This window comes from Cylas formicarius, unplaced genomic scaffold (assembly GCF_029955315.1).
Source record: "Cylas formicarius isolate icCylForm1 unplaced genomic scaffold, icCylForm1.1 PGA_scaffold_7__23_contigs__length_41026272, whole genome shotgun sequence".
NCBI classification, from domain to species: domain Eukaryota; kingdom Metazoa; phylum Arthropoda; class Insecta; order Coleoptera; family Brentidae; genus Cylas; species Cylas formicarius.
The window spans coordinates 12,554,126-12,566,785 of record NW_026844352.1 but is presented as its reverse complement, the minus strand read 5'-3'; the positions used below and the strand labels follow the sequence as shown (position 1 = coordinate 12,566,785).

The 12,660-nt window shown below is 33.0% G+C and overlaps 1 protein-coding gene and 1 long non-coding RNA gene across 2 annotated transcripts in view; one reads left to right on the top strand and one right to left on the bottom strand.

Annotated features, from left to right (window-relative positions):
* Positions 1-12,660, top strand: part of LOC132704695 (uncharacterized) — a 338,277-nt gene that overhangs the window by 234,659 nt on the left and 90,958 nt on the right. The window lies entirely within an intron of this gene.
* Positions 8,554-9,256, bottom strand: LOC132705618 (uncharacterized). The gene is made up of 3 exons (XR_009619474.1): positions 9,179-9,256; positions 8,989-9,119; positions 8,554-8,935 (listed from the first exon to the last, which is right to left on the bottom strand). It is a non-coding gene; the product is annotated as an uncharacterized LOC132705618 (long non-coding RNA).

The window sequence follows — 12,660 nt, the reverse complement described above, 5'->3', positions numbered from 1 at the left end:
GGACAAACCAAAGCGGTAGTTATCTAAGTTGGATGGACGATCAATTACAGTTTCGTTTCTTTAGGTGTGGCTCCGCAAATGAGGCATTTTGTTGCCGAATTTGTTTCTGATAGAATGTTTGTGACACTACCGTCCATCACTGTTAGCCACAAATCAGCTCGAATATTACATATTATACCATCCCTAGTTTGCATTGCAAACTCTTGTAAATTTTGAATTTTTTCCTTAAATCTTTTTCTACATTACGTACTAGATTAGCATTTTCTTTTTGAAATAAAAATTTTATGGTTCTGCAATACAAAGTAGAGGAGGGTCTAGGATTTCGCCATCGTTCGTGCCTTGTTTCCTCATCAATTAATCTTAGAGGCATCATCGCAATAAGGAATAGAAACTCGTCTGTGCTTTCAGGGCTATTGAAATTTTGTTTATATTGGCTATGCCCAGAACTACCGCCAAAGCCATACTTGCATATAAGTTTTAGTTTCGTTGAACCATGTAAATTAGTTAAATTTCAAATGCTTTCTATTGTTTTGCCTAAAAATTTTCTTTTTTGGCTTCTTTTAGTTGAAAATAGCTGGGAAGAAAATTTTGGGTTTTAGCATTAATGGCCAATCGCATTTCTAAGATTACTCGTACTTCCCGAAGCTACAATTTGTGGAGCAAACTGTAGTTCCTCTGGACTTCTGTCCGGTAATTCGGCTGCGCGTCTTTTTTTTTTGTTTTAATTGAAGCCTCTTCAAAAAGAACCTGGGGAATTTTCTGGTAAATTGTTTTCGTAATACATAATTTGGTTCAGCCAGGCCACCTCTTTTTCCAAAAGTCGCTTGCGGGAGCGACATACTTTGTCGTATTTAGTGGCCATTTTTAAGCCAAAAATTTTGCTACAGTTCATAATTTGATTTTTTAAACTGTTGGACGGTTCTTCAATACCAAGTAGGGAAAGGATTTTATCATAAACCGACTGCTTTCGATAACCTTTTGGAGTCAAACGTCTATTAGGTCTTTATTTTTTATTGTAACATATGTCACTAAAAAAAATTATAACTCCGTAAATCGCAACCCAAAGCAAGTAGGTTTTTTTAAGCAAATAGTAAAATAGTTTATGAATAGTATATTAAAAAAATTTGAATGTGATGCTAAGGGATTTAAAAAAAAAATTGGACAAAGATTAAAATGCTATAAAATCTGCACAAACTTATAAAATTCGCTCAAAAAACTTCACGGTAATTTAATTTATAACAATATGAAGTACTTATTTTTAAATTATACAGAAAGAATAATACTAAACACTTAAAAAATAACTTTGAAGTGCAGTAAAAGTCGCGCTAAATATTTAATTCTCGGCTAACGTTAACAGTTGTGAAACTTTGGAGGCGTGGCTAAACAAAAGCTAACTAACCAAGATAAAATAATGTTTGTATGTTATTAAGTGAGAAATGATCTTCCCAACGTTGTAACAAAAAATGCTAAAAATAAAAAGTTGAAAATTAACTTTTTAAGTAATTTTGTCCACGGTACATAACACTGTGAGACGGCTCAAAAAAATTTTTTTGTGTTCCAAGTGGCAAGCTAACAGCAGTGTTTCAAGCAGATATTATTATTATTATTAATATTATTATTAGAACACTGTGCAACAGAAACTAAAACGAAAAAAATTGTAATAAAAAAATTACGATCCACCTACCAGCCAAGCCAGCCAAGCCACACCATAAGATATCAAACGAGATAATAAGTCAGCCATTCTCCAACATCACTTTTCCCAAGTTTCTACTATGAAACTATATCTGAAATGATGTCCTTGGAAAGATAAACCAATCTTCTACAAGTTATTCCTATATCTAACTATTAATACAAAGCACCCCATAAATTATCCACGATGCTAATAACTAACGTAAATTAAAATAACATTTTATAAATACCTCTAGGAGGTAAACACACCGTAACGTATGCAACTGCTAACTAACCACTAACACCACTAACTCACCAAAACTAAAAGAATATCTACAGACGTACATATAATGATAAATTTTGGTCAGTGAAATTGTCAATATTTTCACCAAAAGGTGATTTCTTTTACATTTTAAAAGGAAGTTTTTTTGAGTGCATAAAAGGCAGTCAATATATTGGAAGGTCTACTTACAGGCCACTGCAGGCTTAACTTCAGCAGCTAAGCCTAACGGGAGTGGGATAAAACACGAAATGCAGATTCCGTCAAGGAGGGAAGAAAACGGCCACTTGCTGGGCCTAACCAAGGTTCTAAAAAATAATATTAAAAATGACATTTTTCGCATGCTAATTCGAAATGTTACAGAAGGAAGTAGAAAAATAAATTTAAATCTATGAAATACTCGGTACAGTGTCCGCACAGCCCTTGAGTGAGCCTCTGGACAATTTTCAAATTAACCCAATTAGGACTATTGTTTAAATGATAAATCATAACGTCGCCATTGTTAGTAGTGTTTGCATCGAGTCTACAACGTATATATAGCTACGTGATATTGCCCATTCCAAGTTTTGTCTTGCGTACTATCTACCCATATTTCAGTCAATATGCGAAATATGCAGATATTTCCCAACGCTTTAAAGTCTTACTGTGCACACGCTTGATCAGCGCATAATTGAGTATTTTAGAATGTAGAGCAGAGAAATTATATGTAAATTTTTTTTATTCTCTACACCAAAATTGTTTTATCAATTTTATCAAATTTGCTATTTGCTAAAGTGGCTATTTGATAAAATATCTTAACAGTTGTTTCACACATATATGGATTAAGGTAAAATTGCCTATACTGAATGGCTCCCTGAATTGAACCCTTGGTATAGTGTCAACTCGATGTTCATAGACAAGGTTATTTCGCAAACACGTGATTCGATTTTATTCGAAGGGGTTAGGGTTAAAAATTGTAAGGAATGAATGCCGTGCTTACTTTGAAAAAACCTGGTTAACTTTAATAATAATAGCGGTGGTTCAATGTGAGCGATAAGTTTCCAAAAATAAAACCTTTTACAGGTCAAAATAAATAAGAACTAAAAGTTCAGATTTTCACTAAATTATATATTTTTACATGACAATTGTTTCGACAACACCGTGTCTTTATCAAATGTAATATTTACAAACTACCTGCTACTATATATATACCGAAAAATGACCATAAAACCTTAATTAAAGTTGTGAGAATTTAAGGTCAATAAAGGCGAGATATTTAAATCTAATTGATAGTTAAGCAACACATTTGAATGTCATTTTGTTAATCTCCATGGCTTTCAATAAATTTAATTTTCTACTTTTTGTGGCTGTATGTAAAATATCAAAATTGTCGTCAAAAATGTGTTTTTCTGTGTTTAAGTGTGTAGCATAATTAGAATCTAGACTATTGTTTTTAAACGCTCTTTTATGTTCGTTTATGCATTTCTTCAAGGATCTACGTGTTTGTCCAATATAAATTTCAGGACAAGATCCGTATTTCATCCTGTAGACACCTGATTTTTGAGATTTTGGACATTTCACTAGGTTCTCCTATGTATGTAATTGTTTTAAATTGTTCGTGTTCTGTATTAGGTTTCGGATAAATTGAATTTACTGTTGTCTGGATTTGTATTTTATTTATAATTTTATCTATAATGGACGGATTGTAGCCGTTGTTCAGTGCAATTTGTTTGATGATATTAAGTTCTTTACTGTAATTTTCTGTTGAGAGTGGCGTATTAAGAAGTCTGTGTATAAAAGAGTGAAATGCAGCGATTTTGTGCGTATAAGGATGATTTGAGCTGTTATGTGTGACTGTGTCCGTGCGTGAAGATTTGTGATAAATTCAAAAATCTAATTTGTTTTGCGCTTTCGTAATAGTTAAGTAATTAATAGAGTTATCCTGTTCAATCTCGATAGTGAATTTTATACGTCTATGTAATGAGTTATTGTAATTTAAAAAAGAATTCAATTGTCTGTCCGTTCCAACAAAGCAAGCAAAGACATCATCCACGTATCTATACCATCATAGAAAACTTTTACTTAAAGGATGTTCCAGTATGATATTTTGCAAATTATCCATAAAACGCTCGGTCAACAAAGGACGAAGTGAGATTCCCATAATCAAACCTTCTTTAGATATGTAAATCTGTCCATTTAATTCAAAACAATTTTGGTCTAAAGATAATATTAAGCAATCTAATAAATCTTGTTTCACCAATGGATTAACCTGTTTTTTAACCTGCAAGTTTTGTACATCAAAAGACAAAAGTGTTGCGTTAGAAGGGATTTGGATATATGAATTTTTTATTGCAAATTTTGGTTTAAAATCTGTGTGGAACTTTAAAATATTTACTACTTTGTTGAGAGTTTAACTGCTGGAGCTGTTACATAAGACACGACTGGTCTAATGGGCGTAATTTAACTAAAGAATATAATTTCGCCGGTTGTGGATTCATAATTGTTAAAAAATATTTGTCTTTGTCACTAAATAGTGTGGAGTTAGTAATTACTTCCTTGACTTTTCTTTGATATAATTCGGTAGGATCGTGTTTGATACATTGGAAAAGTTCTGGTTTAAGAAAATTGTTGCTTACCGAAATATATTCTGGGAGATCGATAGCTGTAACTGTCTTCCCTTTATCTGCACGTGTAAATATTATGTTATTTTCAGAAGCTTTGTTTTTGATAGTTTTTACTAGTGACATTTGAGAAATTTCTTTGTGTTTGTTGTCTATTAATTGAGAGTTTATTATATTCGCTAATACATGTCTGTTTAAATTGGAATCGTTAATGTTCTTAATTGCTAATTCGCAATCGATCCCTAAACAGTCTAATTCTCTATTAATGTACGAGTGCTGCAAAAAGTTGTGTCTGCTAAGTTTATAAAGACACGGTGTTGTCGAAACAATTGTCATGTAAAAATATATAATTTCGTGAAAACCTGAACTTTCAGTTCTTATTAGTGAAAACGAAGAAAGCCCGTGATTGAAGATTTGAGTGAAGATGTGAAAATAGAAATTCTCTGGAATGCGATTTATGATGTATAAAGATCAAAAACGAATACAACTCTTTCTGTTTTAAAAGAAATTCTAAAAAAATGCAGTGTGTTGGATATTAAACATCGATATTTTTCAATGAAAAAGGTTCGAAACCTGAGTAAGATGGATCTGCAAAATGTGTCAAGAGGAAAGGATGTGACACGGGAAAACGGCTTTTAATTTTGCATGTTCAACAGGATATATTCCAGGGGCAAATTTTAATTTTCCTTCCAACTCAAAAAGTTTTCACTAATGTTTGAAAAATGGCTAAAAGAACTGATATCAAATTTGGATGCTCTGTCATTATACAACGCAGCGTATCATTCAAAACTTTTAAATACGAAACCTATTTTGTCTTGGCAGAAAAATAATATTCAGCACTGACTTATAGAACAGAACCAAAATCCTTTACCAAATATGCTGACACCGAAAAATGTCCCATAGGTGAAATAATGGGTGAATATGGCCATGAGGTTCTACTATTGCCTCCACATCATTACGAAAAATATGTAGATGATGGTCTTAAATTCGGCCAAGCTCAAAAGATGTCTTGGTTCACATTAATTAATGAAATATAATATTATAAATTAATAATGTATCTGGTTGCACTGTGTATCGAGGCGCATGTGCCAGGCTTAAAGCAAGTATTCTCGGACCGTAGCAATTAATGTCATCATAGGCATCTCACTCCAATAGTAACCTACATTCTGACTCTGCCCCCTGTATGGTGATACCTAAGAAAGCTGACAAGTACGTTTCAATTTACTATCACGTTAAGGGTCTACTTACCAAACAGTCAAAATATTTAACAATACGTCCGCGAGGAATTTTTGTTTCTGATAGTGAGGTAATATAATGGTTATCGAATAGATCGAAATTTTAGTGCTACTATACAGTACGTCTATCTCTACGGTCACACTTCAGATGAATAAATTGCTTCCTCAGGCATTTCCCAAGGCTCAATATTCGGCCAACTAGTATGCAACATTTTCGTTAATGACATTGACATAACATAAAACTCTTTCCCAGTCCAACACTTTTTGTGGCCTGGGAGTAATATTCTTCTCGAAATTATGCTTTGTTCCTCATGTTAAAGTACTGACGGAAGCCTCAAAAAGCTATGGATTTAGCGTACGTTGTACAGAAGTGATAAAAATATTATATACCTCAGATTTCAGGTCTAAGTTGGAGTATGCATCAGTAGTTTTGGTCTCTTAGGTACAATTGTTATATTAATAACTTGGAAAAAAACTCAGCGCAAGTTTTTGATGTATGTTATAAGTTGGACGGAGTATATCCCCACAAGGCTTTTCGCATACAATATTATTACATAGAATTGGTTATGTGTCTCTTAGCGATCTCCATGATTACCATTTTTTAATGAATTTATTGAAAATTTTATAGTATATTATGCAAAAAGTGCGCTAAACGGCATTTGAGTTTATTTGACGCCTCTGTAACTATTTAATACTTTGTACTACAACGTCCCTATTAATTGGGCTTTTGCCTGTTAGGTAGACTTCTTTAAATAAATAAATAAAAAACCAAACAGGGACTGACGGGATTGACAACGAGGATCATTGTGGTACTGGAGAAGGTTTTTAATTTTTTTGTCAATAACATTAAGCAGCTTCTTTTGTTTAAGTTCCTGGTATTATGTCATAAGTCAGATATTGCTTGCAAGCACATTTAACACTGCTCCTACTCTGACTAGACTTTATTTGCACGGCAATCCTATTTTAATGTCTGAAAACAATTTAGGTCCACCTAATAGTTTTAATGTTGCTTTAACTTCTTTTGGATCTGTCGGTGGTATTGATATCACTCTCCTTGTTAACAAGTGTCCTCTATCTTGGGCTTTTTCCTGACTCTTGGAAGCAAGCTAAAGTTATACCATTAATTATTTTAGACTAATCAGATTTTTGCCCACCATCACAAAATTAGTTGAAAAAATTGCAACTAAAGAACTTCGTCAGTTCCTATGCGATAACAGAATGCTCACAGACGTTCAGTTAGAGTTCCGATCTCTTCACAGCACTGCTCCTGCTTGGCTTTATGTTACTGATCATTTGTTAAGAGCAGCTGATTCTAAATTAACATTTTGTGTCATACTTTTGGACTATAGTAAATCGTTGGTTGGATCATTCCTAAACTCTGTGCTATGTTAGTTTTGGTTAGGTAATTGATTGATATTGATACTAAATCGAGATAAGGAGAAACTCCAACGCCTTCAAAATGCTTGTATTCGTTTTATTTATCATCTCCGAAAGTATTTCCCAGTATCTCCCGCTGGAGGACCCTTATAAAGTTCAGTTCGCCGCCTGTGTTTTTTTACTAAACGCTAATAAGACGCCGTCATACTTGTATGATAAAACATGCAGAGGAAATTATATTCACGGTGACTTTCCACAGATATTTTAGCTACAACGCAGTTAAAATATTTAACGAAAAACCTTATGATATAACATCCCTCCCCACAATAAAATCCTTTAAACAAGTATATGTATTATTCATTTGGCCAACCAGCAAAAAACTATGAGTTTATGATGCGCGTCTATTTCTTGTATTTACGATGTATATACTAGTGTATATTTTGTGGACAATAATAGTGGTATAGATATGGATATGGATATTGTGATAGTTCGTGTTTTTTTAATTTGATGTTTTCTTTATTTTCGAATTTGCTAATGTCTCCACTCTTGAATTATAACTCTATATTGTAATGTCTTACAAGTTGTCGAGAGACTTTGTTATTATTGTTGTTATTATTGATATTCTTATTATTAATATCATTATTAGTAATATTATTATTACTTTCATTATATTATGATTTCTCTATACATAATTTCCTATGTCCTATTTCCTTAAGCTGATTCCCACTGTTTCCGCACTGCTTCTTGATGACTGGCTGCGTATTAAACACTAGTGATATTAGACGATTTCTAACATAAATTTGACTGTTAAATATTGTTATTAATTAATAAATAGCATTTAGCTTTTTTGTCACTCCTACTGTAACATAATATTTGTAAAAATAATGTTTTGCTTTGTTCTAATATAATTGATATTGCATATAATTTTGGTAGCTGTGTTTCCTGATTTGATTCATATAATTAGTAACCTATGAATCGGCACGATAAGACTGGATTTGAATTTACTTTATGTTATTCTATTTAAAAAAATTAAATTGAATCCGTTAATATTTTTAAAGCGATAATGGAATTATTGTGTTTCTAATAAGCAATAAAATTTTAAAAATTGACTTATACAGGGTGTCCCACGAAATGACGACCATAGCTTGGGAGTATGTTGCTGGGTTGGTTTCAAGTTAAAAATATGAAATAAACATATACCCGGGACGCTATTCTAACTGAGCTACAAGTATTTCAAATTTTAAAGACTATTTAAAGGAAAACCCTTAATTTTATATTTTATTATTATCTATTTATTTATATTTTATTTTATTACACTATTTTTTCAAAATGTCCACCCAGTTACTGTATACATAGTTTAGCTTTTCTTAGAATTGCTGCTAACTGTCTCAGGATCAGCAAGAATAGTTTCTGCCATAAAAAGTAATCTGAGGGATTAAGGTCAGGCGACCTTGCCGGCCAAGGAATTGCTGAATTTAGCGGTTTGTATAATTTTGATTAAGAAATTCTGTTACTTAGCGACCAAAGTGAGGAGGTGCGCCATTGTGCTGAATCGACATTCGTTGTCTTACATTAAAAGGAATATCATCCAGCAATATTGGACGATCATTTTCAATGAAAGGTAAATAACGAATGTCCGTAAGACATTCCTCAATTATAAACGAACCAATGATGCGGTCATCAATAATGCTACACCAAATATTCACCGAAAATCTATCTTGAAATGGGATTTCCAAGTTTGTTGTGGATTTTCAAGTGCCCAACAATGTGAATTCCTGAAATTGTGTAAAGTTCTCCATAATCTCATCTGGCCTAGTCTATTACCTACGATTCACACACTAGTAGAAGGTTGAGCATCAATTGTATTAAGTATTGCCTTTTCTTGAGCAAGTTCCTGTTGAAGGGGACGTTCAGAAATAGCTGTAGGAAACTTGCCTGTCGATGCATCGATACGTATTGCTAAAAACAGTTCCATAAACATAGTAAATGTTCTTCATTCGAAAAAGTAAACATTGTACCTTAAAGAGAATTTTAATGTAACACACGAAAATAAACACTCAAAATTTGACGTTTACTGTCAGTATGTAAGATTCTCAGCAATCTAGGCTTTTTAATAATAATATTAACAGCCGAACGTAATCCTGGAACAATTAATTCAATAAAGCGGTTGTAGATCAGTTAAAATAGCGTTCCCGGTATTTGTTCATTTGACAATTTTAACTTGAAATTACCCCGGCAACACACTCCCAAACTATTGCGGTCATGTCGTGGGACACCCCGTATAATAATGCTTTAATCTCGATTAATGTCGAATAACAGCTTTTGTACTCCTATAAAGTGTAAAATTTTTTCGAAAAGTTAAAAATTGCAAATTTGCGTGCTCGAACCATTTCACGGTGATCATCGAACGATTTACAATTTATATTTATAAACCGTATTTCGCTTATCATTCCGCATTCGCCTTCCACTTTTCCCTGTCTGAACCCGCAATTACGCCGAAAATCTATAGCATCCCCGCTTTTACTGTCAGATAAACGTCAGAGTTTTTTAATGCCATATTACAATAATTCATCTTCCTTAGCAAAGGATTTTCTGAGAGACGAGAGACTTCTGGCGTTTCCATTTAAAATATAAGTCTGTGCTGCGGGGCAGGAAAACGGGGACTGATGTTAAGTACTACCAAATTTAAGGGTCGTTCATAGACGTAGGATGTGCAGTTAGGGATAGGGAAACGGGCGTATCTCGTAACTTGATCCGATCGAGGTACTCGAATGTTTATCATTTCCTGTTAAATATCTCGAAGCAGTTTACAAAATTGAAATTATTATTATTATCATCCGCGAGGAAACAAGATATCAAGTTTTTCTAGGGGATAAAAGAAGGACTTCTCTTACTTGCTGTAGGTTACGAACCAAAAAAGTCATGATTTTCAAAAAACATTTTATTCAAAGCAACTGTTAGCTCCTATTTTATTATTTTATTATTAAAAAGCTGATTAATTTGATATTTACTTATGGCGTTGCTAAGAAAAGGTTGAATCAGTAAAAAAAACATATTTTTAGATTGTTTGGCTATCTTGTTAATCCTTCGTCGATTCAGTGTTGAATATAACTGTGTATAATATACAAAGTTGCAATAGATATAACGAAACTCTTTTTTCTATAGGCGATTTTTCCCTTCCAAGTTTGTCTCCATATATATAGGACACTCTTAATTTGGCACATCCATCCAACAGCAGCGGCAAAATTAACCTTTCTTTCTTTTAACGTAATTTACGACTCTCCTCTAGAACCAGCGACTTTACATTGTTAAAAGAACAACGAAACACAGTTCTCGCAGAACGAGGGGGAGAAATCAAATAAAAACTTGAAATTGAAAATTCCCCTGTCACCGATATTTCTCTTCATTTTTTCACATTCATGTACAGAGTTTTCTGAAATGATAAGCAAAAATTTTAAGGGCTGATTCTACTAGAGAAATAAATATTGCGTGGCACTGTATCTTTAGACCAAATTGGACTTAATACCAAAGCTCCTTAGTTGCGCGTGACATTAAAAAAATGTCCTCAATTTGTATTGCAAATTTTCAAAGCTTAAAATTAAATTCCATTAAAAAACATACTCTTGACCTAACAAATCTTATACAATAACTGAGGGTATGTTTTAAAGCTTTTTTAATTGTGGGTTTCTAAAATTTTTAGGAAAGTTTTGGCATTAAGGGTTTTGTGCAAAATTTAATTTGAAAATATAAAAGTGCGAAAAATTTGAAACTATTGGACAAACTAGAGAAAACTTTTTTAAGGAAAATGCAATGGAAAACAATCTTTGACACCCTGTAATTCCTGTATTCCTGTCTGTCTTCATACACATGAGTAAAACTTCTACTGGACTACACTTTTTTGATATTATGCTTAATTGTTTATTATATAAATATCTATAATCTAGTCCCTTTCCGCAACTAGGGTGAAAGGGTGACATTTCTGCATGCAATTCAGCTATCGATAAAAAGTTTCCAATGTTTTCTATTTAGTGCTAAGTTTTTAGATTCTAACCATGTTGGTCCCCTCTTTTTGAAAATCTTTCCCAATGTGCTGTCCCACGTTTCTCTGGGTCTTCCTCTTTTCCATTTTCCCAGCATTTAACTCTGCCAAACTCTTTTAACCTGTAGAGTGCTGCCCAATCTCTGTAAAGTGCATTTCTAATTTTGTCTCTTCTGGTCATTCTTTTCACTTTCCTCAAGTATTTTATCTCTGCTGCTCCAATTTTGCTTTTGTCCCTATCTGACAAGATTCAGAGCCATATGTAAGGATTGGCATGTAAATTGTTTTTTAAATTTTCATTTTAGTTTCCTTAGAAATTTCCTTTTTATTTATGAGTCCCTTACTCAATACAGATATATTTAGATATATTTTTTCTCCTAATCTATGTACCTTTTTGATGTTAACCTCTTGTTTTAGATACTGTTTCAGAAATTTTCCTATAGTTTGTTTAAGTAAATTTGGATCTCTGGTATCAATTGGTAATCCATTCACAACAATGTTATTCTTTCTTTATGCCTTTTCCAGTCTTTCAAGCGTATTTTTGATTTCCAAGAGTTCTTCTCTTTGCTTCATATATTCATTTTGAATTCTTTTTTGTTCCACTTTTATGCTACTGATCTCTTCTCTCAGTTTTTTCACTTCTTCTCTGTATTCTTGTTGGTCTCTTATCTGCTTTACTTCCTGTTTTATATCTCTTATCTGTTGCATTTCTCCTTTAATTCCTCTCAATTCTCGTAGAAGTAAATCCCATTTGTTTTCGTTAGATTCGGGCGTCTTGCTCGGGGTTCTACTGGTTTTTTTACTCCTCTCAAAGATATTAGGTTCATCTCTTTTTCGTCCCTCATCCGTTGTATTACCGTCGCTGTCCATATTTACTCAGTAATTATTATCTTTCTATGTTTTACGCAATTATTTCCAAGCTCACTCTGTTCTTCCTATCGTACTATCGGAAAGTTTTTTGAAATTGCCTTATTCACCGCGCAAAAAGTCGTCAGTCGGTCTACCCGTCGAATCTTGACCTTTATCGGTGAATCCGGATTTTACAGATTTAATCTTACATGGATTGTCTTCACTATGCTTTGTCGTAAACCATTTGCTTGCACTGTAATCACTTAGTCAATTTATTTGCTCGTAATTCTTTCCAAATTTGGAGTTAATCACGGAGCAATAATCAAAACAACTTTATCGTTCCTCACCAGGACCGGAATTATTATATAAATATTTGAGTAACAAATGTGCGGACCTACATTGCTAATTTTTAGTACGGATACGCTGTTGGTTAGATTCCAAAATCAAATTGAATTTGTTGAAATGCTTCAAATGGTATCACCATTTTATAGAGCCATTAAAGCCACATTATTTGTAGTACATTATGCAATAAGTGTGGTAAACGCCATGTGAGTCTCCAGTTTAATAAACGTAAAACAACAACGCGAATACATTCAATGAGATAATCGTCAG